Consider the following 20499-nt stretch of genomic DNA (forward strand, 5'->3'; position numbering starts at 1 on the left):
CCAGTCTCCTAGTGTGCTTCCAGACATGAACAGGCGTGATGTGAGGAGTGTGGGATATCTTCCTTCTTTCTCCTCCTTTCCATCTGCTGCAATAAAAGGTGTTTCATCAGTCTGTGTCCTCCAGAAACCCTTACCCTCGATATACTCAAGTAATACTCAACCAGGAGACTTAGTGATATAGCTTGATCAAAGTAGGGTTAAAACAAATTAGTAGCATGGCATTAAGCAGTCAGAAATATCTGTCCCAACATCTGGGTAAATACCTAGGTCAGTTAGACCTCAGCGAGCTCCGTGCTGCCACAAATGACTGGCTACATGTTCTGGACTGGCAAATTTAAAACTGTAGCACATAGGGGCACAATATAGTGTGCTGCTACAGAAGGGTAAACTCAGCCATAGTTTAACTAGAGCATTATGTGTTGTGAATCTGTCCAGATAATTCAGTCTGACCACCAGTATGGAACAACTTTTCTTTCAAAGGCTTTTGTTTTACATTCTATATTAAGTTTACTTAATATAGATTACCAGATGCTCAAGGGAGAATCAACTGCCATCACTGTTTAGTTTTGTCTTTGCAGAAATCAAATTAAATATCACATCTAAATCCTTAAAGCAAAGTGGCAGTGTCTGTTCTGGCTCTATTTTCACTTGCTCAGCAATTTTTTTAGGGGGAGAAACCTCTTCATGCTTTCTCAGGAATTCACTAAAGATTAGTTTATATTCACTAACAAGGGAGCCTGGTGGAAACTCCATAATGTTCCAATTTTCCACTTCTTTACCACAGATGTATTCTCTACCTATGGCAATTATATGCATCGGGATGGATCATAAAATGGTATTCACTAAATTTAATTTACATTCTTTTATATATTTCCAAGTTAACTTTTGATTTTGATGGAAAAAGACATAGCCTTAAACACATCAAGCACTCTTTAAAAAAATATATATTTTTAAAGCAAATTTATCTCTAACAAGTAAATATGAATATAATCTTTGTAAAGTCAGCAATGTCAGGATTTCAGCAGTACAGTAAGCTAAAGACATTATTTTTGCACCTCATGAAAATGAGTTTAGTCAGGTCTTATCCTAGATTTCAGTATAATAACCTGACACAGTCTAGTAGAGATATCCAGATACAGTAGCTTCAGGAAAGGATTATTGTGCCTTCAAAATGAATCAGTTTCTCCTGGTTCATACATTTAAAGAAACCCAAAGCTTCTTGGTTGATACAAAATGGAGTCTTTATCAGAAATAATTATATTGGACCCTATCAGTTTCTCCTGGGTCATATAAATATAGACTATCTCTCTTGCAGCACTTGTCTACTTCAGACCTTTTAGTTTTCAAATCTTTTAGTTTTCCAGTGGGAAGCTGAAGATGAAGATTCATGAATAAATTCATGAAATTCATGAATTTGAGGATGCAAGTGTGAAAAAAGTGCTAGAGGACTCTCCCATCTGGATGTTCACATTTTCTGGAGAGCTGGGGAGAAACAATGCAATCCATATAGACAGAGAAACATGGTTTCCCACCAGCTGCTATCAGACAAAAAAGTCTTTTAAGATTTTAAAAATTACTTTTAATATGCTTTAATATGTTTTTTCATAGAAAGTTACATGATTTAATTTGTCACTTTGAACAGTAATGTCAATATGCAGATGAAATATTCAGGAGTAATGCAGCCAATTAAATGTAAAATGTGTTTCTTATATACGTAACCTCCATTGTCAAAGCACATAGTGCACAAGATAATTCCAAGCGAAAACTGAAAAAAAATGCCTACAAGGAGGATGGAAAGGATGGAAAGATGGAAAACAAACAAACAAATCAAAACCAGACACATAACATCAGACACAATAAATCTTCAGGTGAAAATAAAAGGTGGTAACAGTGGGGAAGAAAAAAAAAAAAGTCTATATACAAAATTAATGTTTGGAATGAATGGAAAACTTCAGTTGGTTTTCAAACCATTAGCTTGAAAGACTGGTGGATTTTTCTCTGGAAAAACAAAATAAAAAATGGAGATTTCAGGAACAGCTGGAAACAGAAGTGAGAGCCAGCAGTACGTGCCCAGATAGCTCTGCAGCTACAAAGCTTTTTTTTTTTTTTTTTTTTTTTTCCTGTGGAGCTTAGTCTAAAAATCTTTGTTTTAGATAGCCTTTCTGACCTATGTCAAATGAGTGAGTAAACTCACCCTGTTAAGTAATGTCATCCCTTCACATCTCAGAATGAACTGTAATCTGCCCTAATTTTAGTAAACAAGTGGATTAAGCACGAATCTTGATCTCACACTTTCTTCAGCAGAGGAAGAAATAGATTATCTCAGTTGGGCCATGTTACCTGTGATACCTGTCTTCTGACTGGAGAAAGCCACAAACCACATCCATTTGTTCAATATATTTTACAGGTAGTAAAACATTCTCAATTCAATAATGTTCAGCCAATGCAAAAGCAGTCTATGGCATCTGAATCAAATTAATTTCTTAGGTGTTCACAAAAAATACAGGATACAATAAGAGGGGACTAAAAATGCCTTGTTTGTATTGAGGCAGAAAACTGATTCTTTAAATGTCCAATCTCTTTCTGGTGACAGTTAGCTTCCACCTATCCATACCACTGATAAAGAAGAGAAGAGCAAAGAACTTAATTCACTATATAAATGATATGGATATCTAATTTATGTTTGTTCAGTGGTGAACCAAATTCAGTTTTAGAAGGAAGGAATAGGCTTGAAAATGTGAGGTAACTATTTGTGTTAGTTCCTCAGTGGGTTTAGATCTGTGCCAGTCCACTGAATTTATCTGGGTGTCACAAACTGTCTGAGAACTTAGACTGTAATTTTAAACTAGTAACATAAAAACAACAACAAGAACAAACAAACAAACAAAAAAAACCTGCTCTCTAAATTTTATAAATTATTAACAGAGAATCGGTGAGACTGTGAGGGGTTAATTGGTCCCTCTGGTCAATTCTCGTTAGTCCTGAGAAGTTCATTGGTTTCAGATAAAGGCTCTTTGCTGAGATTTAGGCTGAAATATTCCCAAAGTTTGGACAAGTCCTTCCCTTCCCTTCCCTTCCCTTCCCTTCCCTTCCCTTCCCTTCCCTTCCCTTCCCTTCCCTTCCCTTCCCTTCCCTTCCCTTCCCTTCCCTTCCCTTCCCTTCCCTTCCCTTCCCTTCCCTTCCCTTCCCTTCCCTTCCCTTCCCTTCCCTTCCCTTCCCTTCCCTTCCCTTCCCTTCCCTTCCCGACATTTTTAGAGGAGAATTCAAAACCTCAAAATGCCAAGGGAGGTCTTGAAATATTTGCACCTATGTTTCTCTGGGAGGCTTTAAAAGAGATACTATAGGGTTGTAGCTTATCCTGGCATTTTGCACAAACCAAAATCTAAATTAGTTATCTAAATAATTCTTTATAGTAAATATGAGAAGAATTAAAAACTTCTAAGTGGAATCCACAAAGGCAATGCACTAAGCAGAGGTACTGGGTTCAGTACTAGGGCCAGTTCTCTTTAATATCTTTATAGATGATCTGGATGAGGGGATCGAGCACACCCTCAGTAAGCTTGCAGACGACACCAAGTTAGGGGCGTATGTTGGTCTGCTCGAGGGTAGGAAGGCTCTGCAGGATGATCTGGATAGGCTGGAATGATGGGCCAAGGACAACTGTATGAAGTTCAACAAGGCCAAGTGCCAGGTCCTGCACCTGGGGCGCAACAACCCCAAGCAGAGCTACAAGCTGGGAGATAAATGGTTAGAAAGCTGCCTGACAGAGAAGGACCTGGCAGTATTGGTGGACAGTCGGCTGAATATGAGCCAGCAGTGTGCTCAGGTGGCCAAGAAAGCCAACAACATCCTCCCTTGCATAAGAAGTAGTATGGCCAGCAGATCTAGGGAAGTGATTGTCCCCCTGTACTCGGCTCTGGTGAGGCTGCACCTCGAGTAGTGTGTTTAGTTTTGGGCCCCTCGCTACAAGAAGAACTCCAAGGTGCACTAGGGAAGGTTTAGGTTGGATATTATGAAGAACTTTACCGAAAGGCTTATTAGGCATTGGAATAGGCTGACCAGGGAATTGGTTGAGTCACCATTCCTGGATGTCTTTAAAAGACATTTAGATGTAGAGCTTAGTGATATAGTTTAGTGGACGACTTGTTAGGGTTAGGTCAGAAGTTGAACTCAGTGATCTTGGTTGGATCTCTTCCAACCTAGATGATTCTGGTATTCTGTGATTTTGTGATTCTGTGATACTAGGTACAGGAAAAACTGGAAAGGCTTGCATATAGCAGCCTGAAAAGTTCAGGCTTTTACTACTGGGCCACCTTCCCGGAATTCAGAGAGGTGAGTTGCTTAAGAATCACCCTTATCTGTTTAACCTATCACTTTTTAATTTGAAGACTATAAGAGTCCATCTTCCATTAAAGACGCAGGCCCTTGCAGAAAGTGTTTAAGTTTACAGACAAGGAGTGTGCTTTCCATAATTATTTTTAATTATTTTCTTAGGAGTGATGCTATAGTCCTTCAAGTTGAAATATTAAGTATCAAAACAGTGGGTGTTTCCATGACTCATTTCCAGTTCCTTCTGTAAGAGACTCTGGGTCAAAAAAGCTATTTTGACAAGCAAAATTTGCCTTACTTAAAGACAAAAAGGGGAAAAGACTGAAAGGAAGTGTAATTCTCTGTGTATACACAGAGAATGGGAGAGAATGAGGAAATTATATAAAATAAGAATCAGTGTCAAGATTGCTGAAAGAAGTTGAGTAATTCAAATTCCTGGAAATACAAGACAGTCCAGTGGTTTCATCTCTGAGGAAAAACCACTGTGCAATGTCATATGTCAGTGAAGAGAAATGGGAAAAGGCAAGATTGTTTTTCCATCCAGCTGGTAATGTACCAACATTTCCACAGGGCAGGTTTGGTCTGAAGGCCTACCCATTAAGTGGAGAATCTTCAAGGGGAGACTATATGCTGGTAGTTTTATTGGTGTCATGATTTGCAGCAAGTCAAAACAGCCAATGTTCACACATAATAGCCTTATGGAAACTGGGATTTCTTTTTTATTTTAGAGCTGACAGATAAGATATGAAGCCAATACCATGAACATTTGTATTAAACAAAGAGACTTTTTTTTTAAAGCAATGAGCTATTAGCTTCTGGAGTCCTGATCACTTGCCAGATTAGGTTAAAAACATTCTGCCAACCTAAATCCCCTTGGCAGTTTCAGCTGCTCCAGTTACTCTTTGCTTCTACTTCTGGGTCTAGAGACTACTACTGAATGTACATGTTTCCACTGACTTGCATCCAAGGCAGATTTTGGCTCCTGGAAACAGCTGTGCAACTGGCCCAGAACTGATTTGTTCCATCCAAAGGATATCTCTATTGCACTAAAACTGTGATCCTTTTACTCATACAGGGTACTTGGAAAAATAGTAAGGAAGAGATACAGAGAGCAAGGAGTGATAGAGTATTGAATTATAAAGCTTGCAGAGAACATTTGACTAAAACTGGGTCCTACTGACCTTTCTAAAATTGACAGGCTGTGATACTTTTACAAACTGCTGACATTCTCAGTCTTCAACATTTGGACTGCCATAACCCACAATTAGGGGCTTACTAATGACCTCCTTATGAAGATGAATTTGTGATGAGACACAGATGCTTGTCAGGACCATACTCATTAAAAAAAATAAATAAAATAAAAGTCTAAGGAACTGAATTTGTGTTCTTCCAAGAATCTTCAAGGTTTTTGGTATTTCTAGTTAAAGTGCTGATGAATCTGAAGGTACAGACAACACAAATGGGACAGTAAATGTATTACCCTTGCATAGCATACTTATCGCATGATGTTTCTCTTCTCCTAAGTAGTGAGATGTGACTGCTTGTATGGTTTTCTGAAGGACAGATTATTCTTAAAGATTGACTTATACATTTCTAATGAAGGTGAGGGCCTGCCTCTCCTCTCACTTACAACTCATAAATAACTTATAAATCAGGAGCATTAAACTGACATAGTTTGTGAACATAGATCCAATATCAAAACAAATGAAAGGTGAAAATATAATACTTTGTTACTGGGAAGCTGAATAATGAAAGGGAATTAGATAGCAGGTGCTGGTGGGTGGAGAGATACAGAATACGAGAGTGCTATATCACCATCTGTTCCTGCTGCTCTCACATCACTAGCTGAGTGTTCCTATTGCAGTCCTCTAAATATCTAGCTGTATTTCAGGGGTTGCAGACTGCACACCTGGTTTGGAGGGGAAAGTGTTGTTTTTTTGCAGTGTCTTTCTTCTGCTTTGTTATATACCTTGCCCCCATCTCTGATCTCAAACTCTGTCCATTAACTAAAATCCAAGAATAATTCATATAAATTTCATGTTTGATAAAAAGAACAGATTGAACAACAGCAAATATAAATGTAGCCTATGCTTTGTTTTTATTAAAACCACGTGGGAAATAATTTGTGATATAATGCAATGGTTCATCATGTTTTGTTTGCAATTGGCTTTGCTGATGTGAGTATCACAACACCGACAGAATAACAGCCACAGACTGAGACTTGAGTGCTTGGTACTGCACAGCCACACAACAGAGAGGTGTTTCTTGTCACCGAGAACTTACACAAGCATTATATTCATGTGTTGTTTCATAATTTTCTTTATTCTTCTATCACCTAATTTTGTGTGTGCATTTGGTACAGATAATAATCAGACTGTCAATAATCATAGAATCGTAGAAACACAAGGTTGGAAAGGACCTACAAGATCATTTAGTCCAACCTTCGTCCTATCACCAATACTACCCACTAAGCTACTGAATCATATTTCATAGCACCTTGTCCAGGAACTTCTTGAACACCACTAGGGACATTGACTCCACCACCTCACTGGGCAGGCCGTTCCAGTGCCTGGTCACTCTGAGAGAAGACATTTTTTGTAATATCTAAACTGATGCAACTTGTGGCCATTTCCTCAAGTCCTAAAACAAGTTATCTGGGAAAAGAGGCCAACCCCCTCCTCATTATAACCTCCTTTCAGGAAGCTGTAAAGTACAATGAGGTCTCCCCTGAGCCCCCTCTTCTCCAGACTAAACAATCCCAGCTCCCTCAGCTGCTCATAACACTTGTGCTCCAGACTCCTCATTTGTTTTGTTGCCCTTCTCTGGACATTCTCCAGGGCCTCAATGTCCTGTGAGGGGCCCAAACCTGAACACAATACTTGAGGTGCAGCCTCACTAGAGCTGAGAACAGGGGGATGATCACCTCCCTGCTCCTGCTGGCTACGCTATTTCTAATATAGGCCAAGATGCCATTGGTCTTCTTGGCTACCTGGGACACTGTCAGCCCATGTTCAGCCAAGCATCGATCAACACTCCCAGGTCCTTTTCCTCTACACAGTCTTCTAGCCACTCCGCCCCAAGCCTATGGTGTTGCATAGGGTTATTGTGGCCCAAGTGCAGGACCTGGCACTTGGCCTTATAATAATAACAATAACAGTAATAGCAACAGCAACAATAATTATAATATCATTGTCTCTAAAAAGTTTAAATTATTAAAATGTTCAATAATTATATAATTTCCTTCTTTACAAATGTACCATTTATGGAGGTGCATATACTTCTCTTTCTTTTAACCTTCACTATTTCCTTTGCAATAGCACTCAGCTTATCTCCTGAACTCCATAGAGTTTTGTATAAAGAATATATATTACCATAAACTTTGAAATGTACTGGAAAATAAGAGTTTGTTTCCAGACCTGGATCCAAAGTAAAGTCTTATTTGGGAGCTAGAAAATGTTTCAGTGGTGAAACATTGCTTTGGTAGCTAGGAAAATCTTTTCCATACTTTTGTGATTTTAAATACCTGCTTGTCTCTGATTTGGCCATCCCATAAACACTATTGTCTCTTACTGACATCTGCTGGAATAGATAGCATTCAAATGTTTTTAGGTTTTCTCCATGCTTGCTACCTGCCAGCCTTTAGTTCCTAAGGAAAAAAGCAATTCACTTTGTATGTCAGAGCAATACTTGGCCAGTTCAGGTTTGACTTTTTCCTTATCCCAGCAGGACAACTGTTCTCCACCTTCTTCTTGTCCTTACATAAAGGGAATGACCCACATGCCAACATGACAAAGATCCAGAAAGTTATAAAAGCTTCATTGTAAAGGTAAATCCTTAATAGTTATTCAAAGAGCTTTCACAAAGGAGAAGAGAGGGTGTGCATGAAAACAGGAAGATATTAAAATAATGAATCATTTGGCAGAATCTAGAGTTTTTCTATAGAGTTTATGCATTTTTTTTCAAGCAGATTTACACTTTCAAGGCTGTCAAATTAAGCTGCATCTTCCACATAGCTTTTTTTTTTTTTTTTTTTTTTTTTTTTTTTTTTCCCGTTTCTTGCCAAGAAAACCATCTGGAGAGGTTCTGTAGTGAAATAAAGATTGAAATCTTTTCTTTCTTTCCTTTATGTCACTGTGACTATACCAGCCTCTTCACTACTTAATATTAGCTCTTATTTTAACCATAAATCTATAAATTTATGTTTTAATGTATTTCATAATAATTGTAGATTAGAACATGCATATTACTATAAAAAACTAGCGACTGAATTCTTTCACACATATATCTGGGAATATGTGACCAAGATTATAAAGTCAAAAATAGAAGATGAGATTATTTCAAACTTTCCTTTCTGATTGCTCTACATTCCTGTCCAGGCAGAGTAATTGATCGTAATTGATCTCTTCAGTGAGAAGTTATGAGGAAGTCAGGAATTTCCTCTCCAAAAATAACAATTCATTACATTGTTTTTTCTTTACTTGGTCATGTCTTGTTGAGGACAAACACCAGTTTAGAGCAGATATCTAACACTTTGGTAGCTAATGTTAGGTGTGGTGAGTAACTCCTCTCAATAACTACTAATCTATTGGCAGTTTATAATTGCACAAACTTTTAGCTTTTACTTTTAAAAGAAAGGCAACCTTTTTGGTTTTGTTGGCATTGGTTTTGTCATTTTGTTTTGCTTTGTTTTTCCTGAGGTTTCAATTAGGAGTCAAATCTGTCAGTGATGTAATCCTCTAGACTCCACTGGCATTATAAGTTGATTACTTCCCAGGGACTTTGTCAGGAAGTTGATAAAGTAAAACATGTCACCATCTCTCTTGGATAATTTGTGCCATGATTATAGGATAATTAACTTCCAACAGAGGAAGCAATTGCTATAGGAAAAGGAATTGGATTCTAGTTATATACAGATCATAATAAATGAAATGTGTAACTAAACAGATGTATTTCTTCTGACAATATAATTTGAACCCTTTTATTCAGATTCCTGACCTTTACGGAGTACAAAACCAAATGCCCTCTCACCAATTTTCAGTTGTTCAATGGTTACTGAACACTCCTATTATCAAAGCTTTATGCTGGTGTACTCTCTGGTGTTACTTTGCCTTAAATTAGATAACCAAGGCTGTAGCAGGACTCCCAAAGTTTCTTTTATAGTTGGTGGAAAGAAATATCTCCAGAGAGCTATTCAATTCATTGTAATGCAGACGTGTGAAACAGAAGCAAATGCTTCTGGAGGAGCCTAGGCTGTACAGAGAGTCTGAGGGGGGCAGTTCAGACATTTAAAATTAGGTGAGAGAAACATCCCAGGATGCTCTTTTACTAGCTGGCCCTTCCAGTCTAGAAAAGACAGCAGATTATCAGTCCTTCTGCTGTAGATTAATTTATGAATGAAATGTACTTCTACCTCAAAGGCATATCTATAGTACAGTCAAAAGATTTAAACATTATGGGCTTTAGCTGCTAAGTATGTATAAAGTATCCCAAGCTATTTATTTATTTATATATAAATAATATAAATATATTATCTATTAAAATGAATTTTTATTCCTTTTTATTATAGATAGTCTCACACATATATGAAATATACACAATATATATTCTCATATATATGAAAAGACAACCTCTTTTCATTTTCATATCATGATGCCTTTGACACTCAGATACTATTTTTTTTTTACCGGTTTATTTTTGTTACTAAAAGTGACTAGTAAGCATAAAGCATACATGCTATAAATTTAAATTAAATGCAATGCATTCTTTTTTTTCTACAATATTGTTATTGAATTATGATTAGTTGCTTGGAAAATGTTTGCTGGGTTTCAATCTCTTCATATGCCCCTCTCATAGGCATGTTTCTTGAACTCCTAAAATGGTCTATAAGAATACTGGTTATTGTTATTCTTTCAAAAATTTGTGTTAGAGTTTATTGACAAGTTATTATTTTGTTGATTCATTTCCCTTAGAGTTTCCAAGGTGTGTTTTTAAGTTGAGTGAAGCAATGTGTTGACTGCTGTAAGCAGTAATGTGTAAGCACTTTGCACTTCCAATCAGAGCTGAATTACTTTACTAAGCAGCCATTGAGATGGTCTTTTCTCTAGTATACTTTGAAGACCAATCCATATTTTCAAGTTTAGACATTCCTTGGTTTTCAGCTGGGACACAGTCTTCATCCAGTTTTTCTATGAAAAATGAGCTATTTGGCAGGAAGCCTTTAAAATCCATTCTGTCTAGGTGAAAGAGTTTCTGCAAGGATCCGGTTTCGAATTATCCTCTGTCACTATCAGTGTGGCATTGAGCTTTGCATGCATTTTTATCTCTCTTATGTGAAAAACAAGCAAACAAAAAAGAAAACAACATTAATTTCCTTAGCTTTTGTGGCACATATGTGTTATGTAACAGTGTGTGTGTATATCCTCAAATATATGTTTCAGAATATTAAACTACTCTGTATTAAATGCACTTCCTCGAGACATAGCTTTCTTCTTTTATATCCTCACTATCAAAACTGGTTTGATTCTGCCAGATGCAGATGATTCTACTGCACATTGTGATGTAATTATTTCATTTTGAAGAGAATGGCTTACAATTCAAGTAATAAGGGCGTGCCTCTCTTGCCTTTGAAATTCAGATACTGTTTCCCACTCATTTAAGAGAAACAGGATCAAGCTTTGCAATTATGGAAACTTTGTTAGGTTGGTAGAGTGATCACATGCTTATTTTCTAAATCTGAATGAGCAGTTAGGAAAAACATTTGAATGACAGCAAAAAAAAGTTTGCATATTTTTTATATAAGGGGTGTATTTTACCATAGATGATTCAGCCTCATTAGCCTCCTTTTTTCATAAACACAATTCAGTATTCCACATGAAATGGGAAACAAAAGTGATATCATAACTTTACATTTTTGTTTTCTTTGTTAGTTATGTTTTGAATGAGAACCAAAACTCAGAAAAGGGGTTTTCAGTTTATCTGGCTGGCATTTTATTAAACAATATAATCTTCTCTTTCAGCTTCAAAATAACTAAAGGATTTTGTTTTCTTTGTTTTCTTAATATCTTTTCTTAAAGGGGAAAATATCAAAGGTAGGAAATTTGACTTACAGGATTAAATCATGTTTGGTTCTTCATTTCTGTCAGATATATGCAGAAGTTTTTCTTGAGTACTTTCTGTTAGCAACCCTACTTTTCCACTTACCTTTTTGAATTGTAATTTAGCATGCGTGTCATTTTTTTTGAGCTGACCCAAACTGTGTTCCCTTCTTATTTCATTTAAATCTAACTTTATGCAGCAGAAGTTTGTGAAGCATGTAATGGAATATCTGCTATATGACAATTATTTACATGAAATGAGTAATACAATTTCATGTTTTACTTTCATTAACCTATAAACCTTGAAAAGAAGGTTTACTATAACTGAGTTACTGTCAGAATCAAACTTGGTCACATAAAGTCTAAATGAACAGGTGAAGACATACACTGTGTGTGTATATAAAATATGCTCATAGTCCTAACAATGACCTTTTTCTTAAAACGTCCTTTTAGTACTTTACATTATAAGGACTACTTAGGTAAGAGTGCAGTGGGATACTCATCTATGGAAGAGGCACCTCAACACTATCTGGTTGTTTTACTCTAACACAGGACCAGGACAACAAATGGTTCTGAGTGTAAGCCTGGAGAAAAGGAGGCTCAGGGGTGACCTTATTGCTCTCTACAGGTACCTTAAAGGAGGCTGTAGTGAGGTGGGGGTTGGCCTGTTCTCCCACGTGCCTGGTGACAGGACGAGGGGGAATGGGCTAAAGTTGCGCCAGGGGAGTTTTAGGTTAGATGTTAGGAAGAACTTCTTTACTGAAAGGATTGTTAGACATTGGAACAGGCTGCCCAGGGAAGTGGTGGAGTCACCATCCCTGGAAGTCTTTAAAAGACGTTTAGATGTAGAGCTTAGGGATTTGGTTTAGTGGGGACTGTTAGCGTTAGGTCAGAGGTTGGACTCGATGATCTTGAGGTCTCTTCCAACCTAGAAATTCTGTGATTCTGTGATTCTGTAAGGTTATGGTGAAATATATATTCCCAATCCTGCCTTTTGGAGTAAGAGTAGGAATGAATCTCTCTCGTATGCATTCAGAGATGAGAGTGAGGTTGAGAAGGAAGCCAAAGGATATTCATTAGTTTACTCTTCTTCCTGGATGGAGAAAAATCAATCAACTGGCAGAAATAAAAACAGTTTACAAAATCAGCTACAAAGGGATTCATTATGTTCACTTCCATCCTTCTTTCACCTTCCAGGTCTGAAAAAGAGAAAGACTCTACTGCACTAAGGAAGAGAGAAAGTTTTCATTTAGCAACTGGTAATTTGAAAGTTGTTCTATTTGATGCATTTTAAGTTGTAAGTCAGGAGAAAGGGAATATTGACAAAAACAGGAGATACTCAAATCCAACTCTGCTGTGATTTCCAAACCAAAGCATAAAAGGGGTATGTTTTCTTTATTTAGGGCTGAAATTCTCTTGGTAATTGTCTGTTCTCTAGCACTCTCAGCCAACTTCACCTGTGTGATAAATCCTCTCAAAACAGTGACTGTATCAGATGAATTTAATACACTTCTCTGTCTACAACCAGTATGGTTTATTTTAAAAGCTAAGGAAAATATTGACAAGGAAAATATATCTTTAAGAAGGCTCTGCATTTTCTGAAATGGTTAACTTTTACTAACAACAACTTGAGTAATCAAACCTGTGATGAAACTTATTTTCATCATACAAGGTTGTCGGAATTAACATTAATCCAAGCTTCCCTCCTTCCGTCCCCCTTCCCCCCCCCATTAAAATTGTAATTGCCATCCTTATAATCCAAAAACAGATTAGAGATGATAAACAAACTGTTATATCAATTTCTGAAAATGCCACTATGTAAATAGTTGCTAATGGTGAAAATTCACATACAGTTGATTTTATGATGCTATTAGACAGGAAAAACACAGCTATTTAACTAGATGACCACAACGCACTTATAGAAGCCTGCAGATTAATTTATCCCAATTTCTTTGGCAAATAAAATAATTTTTCATATTTTCATTAAAAATGGATAAAGTCAATATATTTGTACCCTTACCTATAAATTTATTTCATTGTACTTGAATTATGTGGTCAGCATTCCCAAGTTCAATGTAAATCTGCTGCTACAGGTAAGACATAAAATCGCAACATTTCTTCTGGGCAAGAAGTAGAAAACCAGAAGCTAATAAACATTATCTAATACAGATTCCAGGCATCTGTTTTGTCATGAGATGATCTGCTTCTTTCTTTCTATCTATTTATCTGTTTATTTATTTTCATAAGGAAAACAAAGCACTTTTTAATTTTCTAAGGGCAGAATTTTCTTTAATTTTCACTGCTCTTTTTTTTTTTTTATTATTATTATTCCCTTTCAACAATCTGAGATGGGATAAGCAGTGTGAAGATAGTATGTTAGCTGAAGATGCACCTCTGATATCAATAGAATTATCATTTTGTTTATTCTCTGCTCCGTTCCTTATATAACTTAATGTTTTGACAACTTGGCAATTCACACCAAACAAAGTGTAATGGGATTCAAACAAAATCAATTAACACTTTAATTTTTTCTTATACTCCATCTGTTCTCATAGTAGTACAAAAGCTCATATTATGAAACGAGAAGACTCCAAAATTAAATTTTATTTACTTCTCTGCAGTGAGAATCAGTAGTTTATCTGAACACTATTGTAGTGGAAAATTCCATGATTTCTACAGTCATAAATGACTAAACCTCTAAGGTTACTAAGATCAAGCCAAGCCCTGTCGCAAACTAAAATTTTCTTGAATTTCTGTGACTTCTGTCTTTGGGGAACCAGTGCATGGATGATTATTCTATCTAGCAGACTTTGTGTCTTAAAATACTTGGAAAATAAAACTAGCTGATCATACTGCTGGCTGCAGCAGAAGCCAGATTTTTTTTTTTGTTGTTTTCAACATACTACTTCAAGTCAATCTTTTTAAAGCATCTCCTAATTATTTTATTTGTTTATTTACTTATTTATTTTGTACCAAATTTTAAATTAGATATCTGAATGATCAGCATGAGAAGATTAATTGTGGGATTTCTTTCATTCCTCACTTTCCAATCCTGATGAATTCAATATACATTGAAAAGATCAGGAACTGTTCTGTATACTTTCTCTCTCTATATATGTATTATCCTCAGAAATTTGACATAAAAATCTTGTCATTTTAAGAAATGTTTTTGGAAACCAAGCTAATACCCATAAAATTTCAGATGGGATTTTATTACTTCTAAGGAGGTTGTTGCAATCCATAAACAATATAGTTATCCTTGCACACATAAGACAGATTGAAAATTAGGCTGTAAATACAATTTACAGTCTTATTGTGACTGGTTGTTTGCATCAATCTCCGTTAATAAGATAGTGACATCAATTAAAACCAAAATACTGCCTTGCACTTTGATAGATTTTGTGCTTTGTTCTACTTATCGCCTGCTAAGTTATTCATTATACATCTGTCTGGTAAGAGATACAGGGTAACATAAGTATTTACAGAAATTTCCTAATTTTAAATTAATCTGAAGCAGAGGTTTCTTTCATGTGGTTGGACAGTTGTCTTATCCTGCTATCTTTCTAAAGTTTGAGGATAAGAAGAGACTGTTGTGGGACCAATGAATTCAATAGACCTCATTGATTTTGATTGGCTAGATCTCCTGGGTTTTCTGGATTAGTGTTTTCTAGAACTGCTTGAGGGAACAGATCCATTATGTTGTCTTTTCTGTTTCCCTAATCTCCATTTATCTTTTATCCCTTTCCTTTATCACAATCTGATTGATGTTCTCATCATAAGACATCATGATTTTATTTTTTCGCTTCCCTCTTTGAACTGTCTTTTGTTCTGATAGAATGGTTCTAGCCCTAGTTATACTGAAATTTGGTTTAAATCTGTGTCTCATGAGAAGAATTACTAAAGATCATCTACTAGTGTGTCTGCTGATGAGTGACAAGGCTGGAAACACTGTCCTGCACTGCACCAAACCTCCCTTGCATAGATTCAGTCTCTTACGCAGAATTCTCCTTCACATGGTTTATTCTGATATTTAAAGAAAAACTAATTTCAGTTAACTTTACCTGCATAAATGTTCAGCATACATTGGTTCAAATATCTTTATAGACAGACCTTATGAAAAAAAATATATATTGTTACTACAAGCATCATAAAGCACAATACTCTCTGCATTGTCCATGGGGAACCTGGGAAGTTATTTTAAACCTCAGGGCTAGAAACTTTAAATAGTCCTGGTTAGATGGATACCTCAATTTAGATTAATCCTTAAGCGTAATCTTCAGTTTACAAAGGTACAAGCTTCTGCACTAGTAGTATAGTTATGGGACACTGGTGGGTCAGTGATTGGAACAATGAAAGACATCACATTTAAAAATAGAGGGGTTACCAGTAACCTCCAAAAGCTGACAGTGTTTTTATACTTATGTCTGTTGCTTATACTAGTTGTTCATTGCTCTTGCATGCTCAACCATACAGCTCATGGTTGTAAAGATCCATCCATTAGAGTAGAGTTGGAGAACTATCCAAACTTTCTTGACTTCATTTAGATCTTATTTCCACTTTGAAAACAAATAGCAAATATATTTGTCATTTTAATATCAAGAATGTTTTTCAGCTTTTTCATCTTGAAATAACTTTCATTTTCAAAGTATTTAAAAAAATATTTTAAATCTGAAAAAATATGGCAGTCTAAGATTTTAAATTATATATATATACTTTTAAAGTCAATCTCTCTCTCTCTCTCTCTCTCTTTATATATATATATATATATATATATATATATTTTTTTTTTTTTTTTCCTGGAAACTGTTTCTTGGAAAGCTCTTTTTCCAGTCTGACTCAGAATAAAACTGTTTTGAAGGCAGTGCATTTTTCTTTGGTGTGGAAATTTTGGTGTCCATATATTTCCAGATTTGTCTGAACCATGCTAGCATTCAATAATACTTTAGCTCTGCCATCCTGACAATTAAAAATATGTAGCTTTCAAAGGAATTTAATTTACAATTTAAATTGAATTTGTCTCTTATACAACCAGAGTGAATCAGAAATATACTTTGTGGAACAAATGAAAATAAAGATATTTTATGTTTTTACAAGTCAGAGAAGAATCATACAGAAAGACTTAAATCTTCTTTAAATGATATTCAGTGCTTCCAAAGGGAGTGTTTTTTTATGATTATTTATATATATATATATTAATATTTATTGATCTTATTTTTGGCTAGTAGAAATAAGAAGGGACAAAAACTGCAATTAAAGTCTACTGTTCCATGAAAAAAAAAAAAAAAAGGAAATCTGTACTGCTTCAGCTCCTTGAAAAAGTTATTTACACCCCTGTGTTCATAACTATATTAAATCCTCAAAATGACTATGTTGAATGCCTACTTTAATTCTTGTCATCAAAATTACTTAAAAGTCTCTCTGGTAGCATAAACGATTCTTCAAGGAATTTACATATTACCCAGTATGATGAAATCCATTTAGCAACACAGAACACAAGACGTTAACACTTTTCAATCACACGTTAATTGAACTGAACTATATGTTTGCAGAGCAGATATGAACAACACACATAAAGAAAAGCAGCCTCCACTACCATTGTATTTCACAGAGTGGCTACATTTTAGTTCTAGTCTCTGATTTACACTCTGATAATTTAAAAGGGACACTTCTAAATACTATTATTTTATGGAAATCCATGAGCAATATTTGGCTTTGGAAACATTTCTGCTTATAACTCATCTTATTTTTCTTCATAAGCATTGTTTTCTTATATGCAAGGACATTTGCTTATAATAAGTGTATATATAAACATTGCTATTTCTTTAACTGAAATCATAATCTTCTGTTTGTATTTGAGAAAGACCCTTTTAATTATCAGGTCTTTAACAGGCTCCTCTTTCATCCTTCACTGTCTCTCTAACTTCCTTTTCTGTAAAAGGTGTAATTCTATTCTGTGTAAGAACTGTTTATTCCAATAAAGAACTGATTTACTTGTGCTTGGGATCCGACATTAAAATTCCTATTATCCTACTTTAATTTACAGAACTTAGACTTGGTTTAAAATTTAACTTGAGTCCTGTTGAGTTACAAGCTTTGCCTTGGCTACATTTGTTGAGGAATTTCTTGAAACAGTAAAAATCCCATGGCTTGCTGTAGCTGAGCAAACCAAGCTACCAGGGCAACTATGAGAAGTTCCCATGACAGTGTTCCCACATCGTCCAATTGAGGAATTCAGAAAAATATTGTTACCAGTAGCTGGCTTCAAGGACAAGGTCTATGTGACTGTTAATCACAAGGGGGTTGTTTTCTTGCAGGTGGGGTTGTTTCTTGTAGTTGTTCATCTGAGTGCTTTTGACCAATAATCTTGTGTGAAACACTGTCCGCCCCTGTTAAGTTCACTATAAAAGTTAGGCTATCCGGACAATAAAGTTGAACAGTGCTTTATCACTCATATTGAGTTGGCTGCATTTGTTCCTTCAGTCGTGAGCCGACATACATTGAATTACTGAATTTATATGTAAGTATATATCTTTACACACACATATATATATATATATACATATATATTGGTGGTGGAAATTGGGCAGTCAGACTTAACAGCTTGGCTAGTAATTTTGCTCATGGATAACAGCCAGGTCCTTGGCTTGCCTGAATTTTTGATTTAGCTGCAGGTCTTCACAGATCTACTTAGCATGGACATTAGAATATTAGGATTCAGGGGAAAAAAAAAAAAAAAAAAAAAAAAAAAAAAAAAAAAAAAAGGAAAAAACACAAAGATTTTCATTTACAAATTGTCATTGCTTCCATAATCAAATTGTTGCTTTGTTGCTGCCTCCTTCTTTTTCATTTCACTCTTTTCCTTTGTGGAGCCTTTTGACCATATGTTACAAAGTCTTCCATTACACAACAAGCAATCCATAATGAAGATACATTCACTGCATGTTATTTACATTAGAGAAGACATTACACAAGTTTCTCTATAACCTAAAAATCAAGCATGAACAGAGTAACAGTCCATAGTCAAAATCCTATACTGGACTAAAAGAACCCTGGAAAATGAAAAGTAAAATTAACTTTATAAACAACACTTTTCTCTTCCTTAAAGACAATAAAATAAAGGTGCAGTTTACTTTGTAGAACAGGTGGACATTATACTCTAAAAAAGTAACGAATGTGGACATTTAAGTCTGACAGCCTGTCTGTAGAAATCATTACGGTGTATATAAAGATTTAATATAAAGTATATTAAATCACAAGCTGAATATGAGATTTATGGAAAAAAATGCATTTTATTTTTGAAAAAAAATACATTTATCAAAAAAATAGCATAAAGAAGAAAATCATCTTCAAGTAGGGAAAAAGATCATTTATAGGAAGGAAAATAACACCCTTTTCTCTCGCTTATGAAGAAACAGTCATAGTAAGTATCAGAAAAATATCCAAATAATAAACAAGCTTAAAGAGTGGAAAATATCTGCAGGGAATTGTAGCTTAAAGAGTGGAAAATATCTGCAGGGAATTGTAGAGTCACCAATGCCAGATTTTATAAAACCGGGCTAAAGACACACTTCTGCATGCCACTGAAACTGTTTTCTTGTATAAGTTCAGATAGAGTAGAAAGACCGCTTTTAACAATTCTGTTTCTGATTTCATGTTGCAACAGAGTAGCAAAATATTTATCTATTTATTTATTTGTTGGTCTGAATAACAACAATTAACAACTATTAACGAACCCTAAAAATAGAGAAGCACTTTACTGTTTGCATTTTAGGTAATGTCCAGATCTTCTGTTACTTGATTAAATCTTTCTTAACATATTTAAATTAGGTTTCAGTTATATATTAACTCAAGGTTAACATGTTGATAATGGTCTAAAAATGAATTTCGCAAAGTTTGTGAAATTCACAAGAGTGTTTCATCCCTATGAACATAGCTTTGAATGAAGATAGACACTAAATGTCATGTTATATAAGGCTTAGGTTTCTACTGGATTCTATCCTGGTTATTTAAATCTTGAGTTCAACCAGATAGAGGTTGAAAAAGAGCTTTATAAAACTTTTACAGACATCATTTCTAATACTACTGTTTCTGGCACATTTAAATGTTGTTTATAAATAATACAACAAGATTAACACCCCATGCAGCCGCATGCACTCCAGTGAAATTACTCCTGGGATAAAGTTCGTCCAACACTGTTTGAGTAGCCCCAGATGAAGACACTCTGTTACCAGGAGAACTGTGAGGGGAAGAGGGGAAAAGAACAGATGTTTACTCATTATTCTTTGGGGACTTGTTTGTTTTTCCTGACATCAAACAATTATGGAGAATTTAGCTCTTGTTAAGGCAGCTTTATTTTAATTGACTATATTATTACATAGGAATATTTCTTTGGAGTGACACTAATCTTAGAGGAAAAAAAAAATAAATCTACAGGATGGTGGAATCACTTTTAATGGGTTATAGTTTTTGTTAACACAACACCTCCACATAAATGAACTTGTTCTATTTTTAGGAAAATTCCAATTAGCCAGTGAGCTCTCTCTTTCTCTCTCTCTCTCTTTCTCTGGATAGGATTGTGACAGCAAGTCTTTGGACTTCTGCTGGCATGGAATCCTACATACGTGTTACTGACACATAAAAACTACCTTTGTAATCCTTCTACAATCAGCTTCTCTCCTGGATCCCTGCCAGATCTCTGTAAGTGTTTGATGTTTCATCCATACCCTTGGGGAATACCTCATTCACATTACAGCTACTTTACATCATTGTAGCATTGTAAAGAACGTTTAAAATATCACTCATAGTGACATTTTCCCGTGTCTGTACGGTGAAAAATGCCTTTAGTGCACATCAGACTTAAATTTTAAATACTCGGTAGGAACTTTTCCCACACATTCATGACTAAGCCATATATATATTCCACCATGTTCAAAGTGGAAGTAATATGTTACTTCATGGTGATGGATCAGAAAGTGATTGATAATGTTGTAGATATCACACTAGCTACTCAGTAGAAGTAGATTGTCTACTGCACTCACAATAAAAAAGTGTTTTATAAGCAGACATATATATATAT

General features: G+C 35.4%; 1 long non-coding RNA gene across 4 annotated transcripts in view; it reads left to right on the forward strand.

The window, feature by feature from the left end:
* Positions 1-20499, forward strand: part of LOC110351284 (uncharacterized) — a 102450-nt gene that overhangs the window by 67413 nt on the left and 14538 nt on the right. For 3 of the 4 annotated variants that reach the window (XR_005263956.2, XR_002398497.4, XR_011807095.1), the window contains exon 3: positions 19995-20120. The exons of the other annotated variant lie outside the window; for it this stretch is intronic. This is a non-coding gene — a long non-coding RNA (uncharacterized lncRNA). The remainder of the gene's footprint in view (positions 1-19994; positions 20121-20499) is intronic. 4 annotated transcript variants of the gene reach the window in all.

The sequence above is a fragment of the Anas platyrhynchos genome, chromosome 2 (assembly GCF_047663525.1).
Source record: "Anas platyrhynchos isolate ZD024472 breed Pekin duck chromosome 2, IASCAAS_PekinDuck_T2T, whole genome shotgun sequence".
In the NCBI taxonomy this organism is placed as follows: Eukaryota; Metazoa; Chordata; class Aves; order Anseriformes; family Anatidae; genus Anas; species Anas platyrhynchos.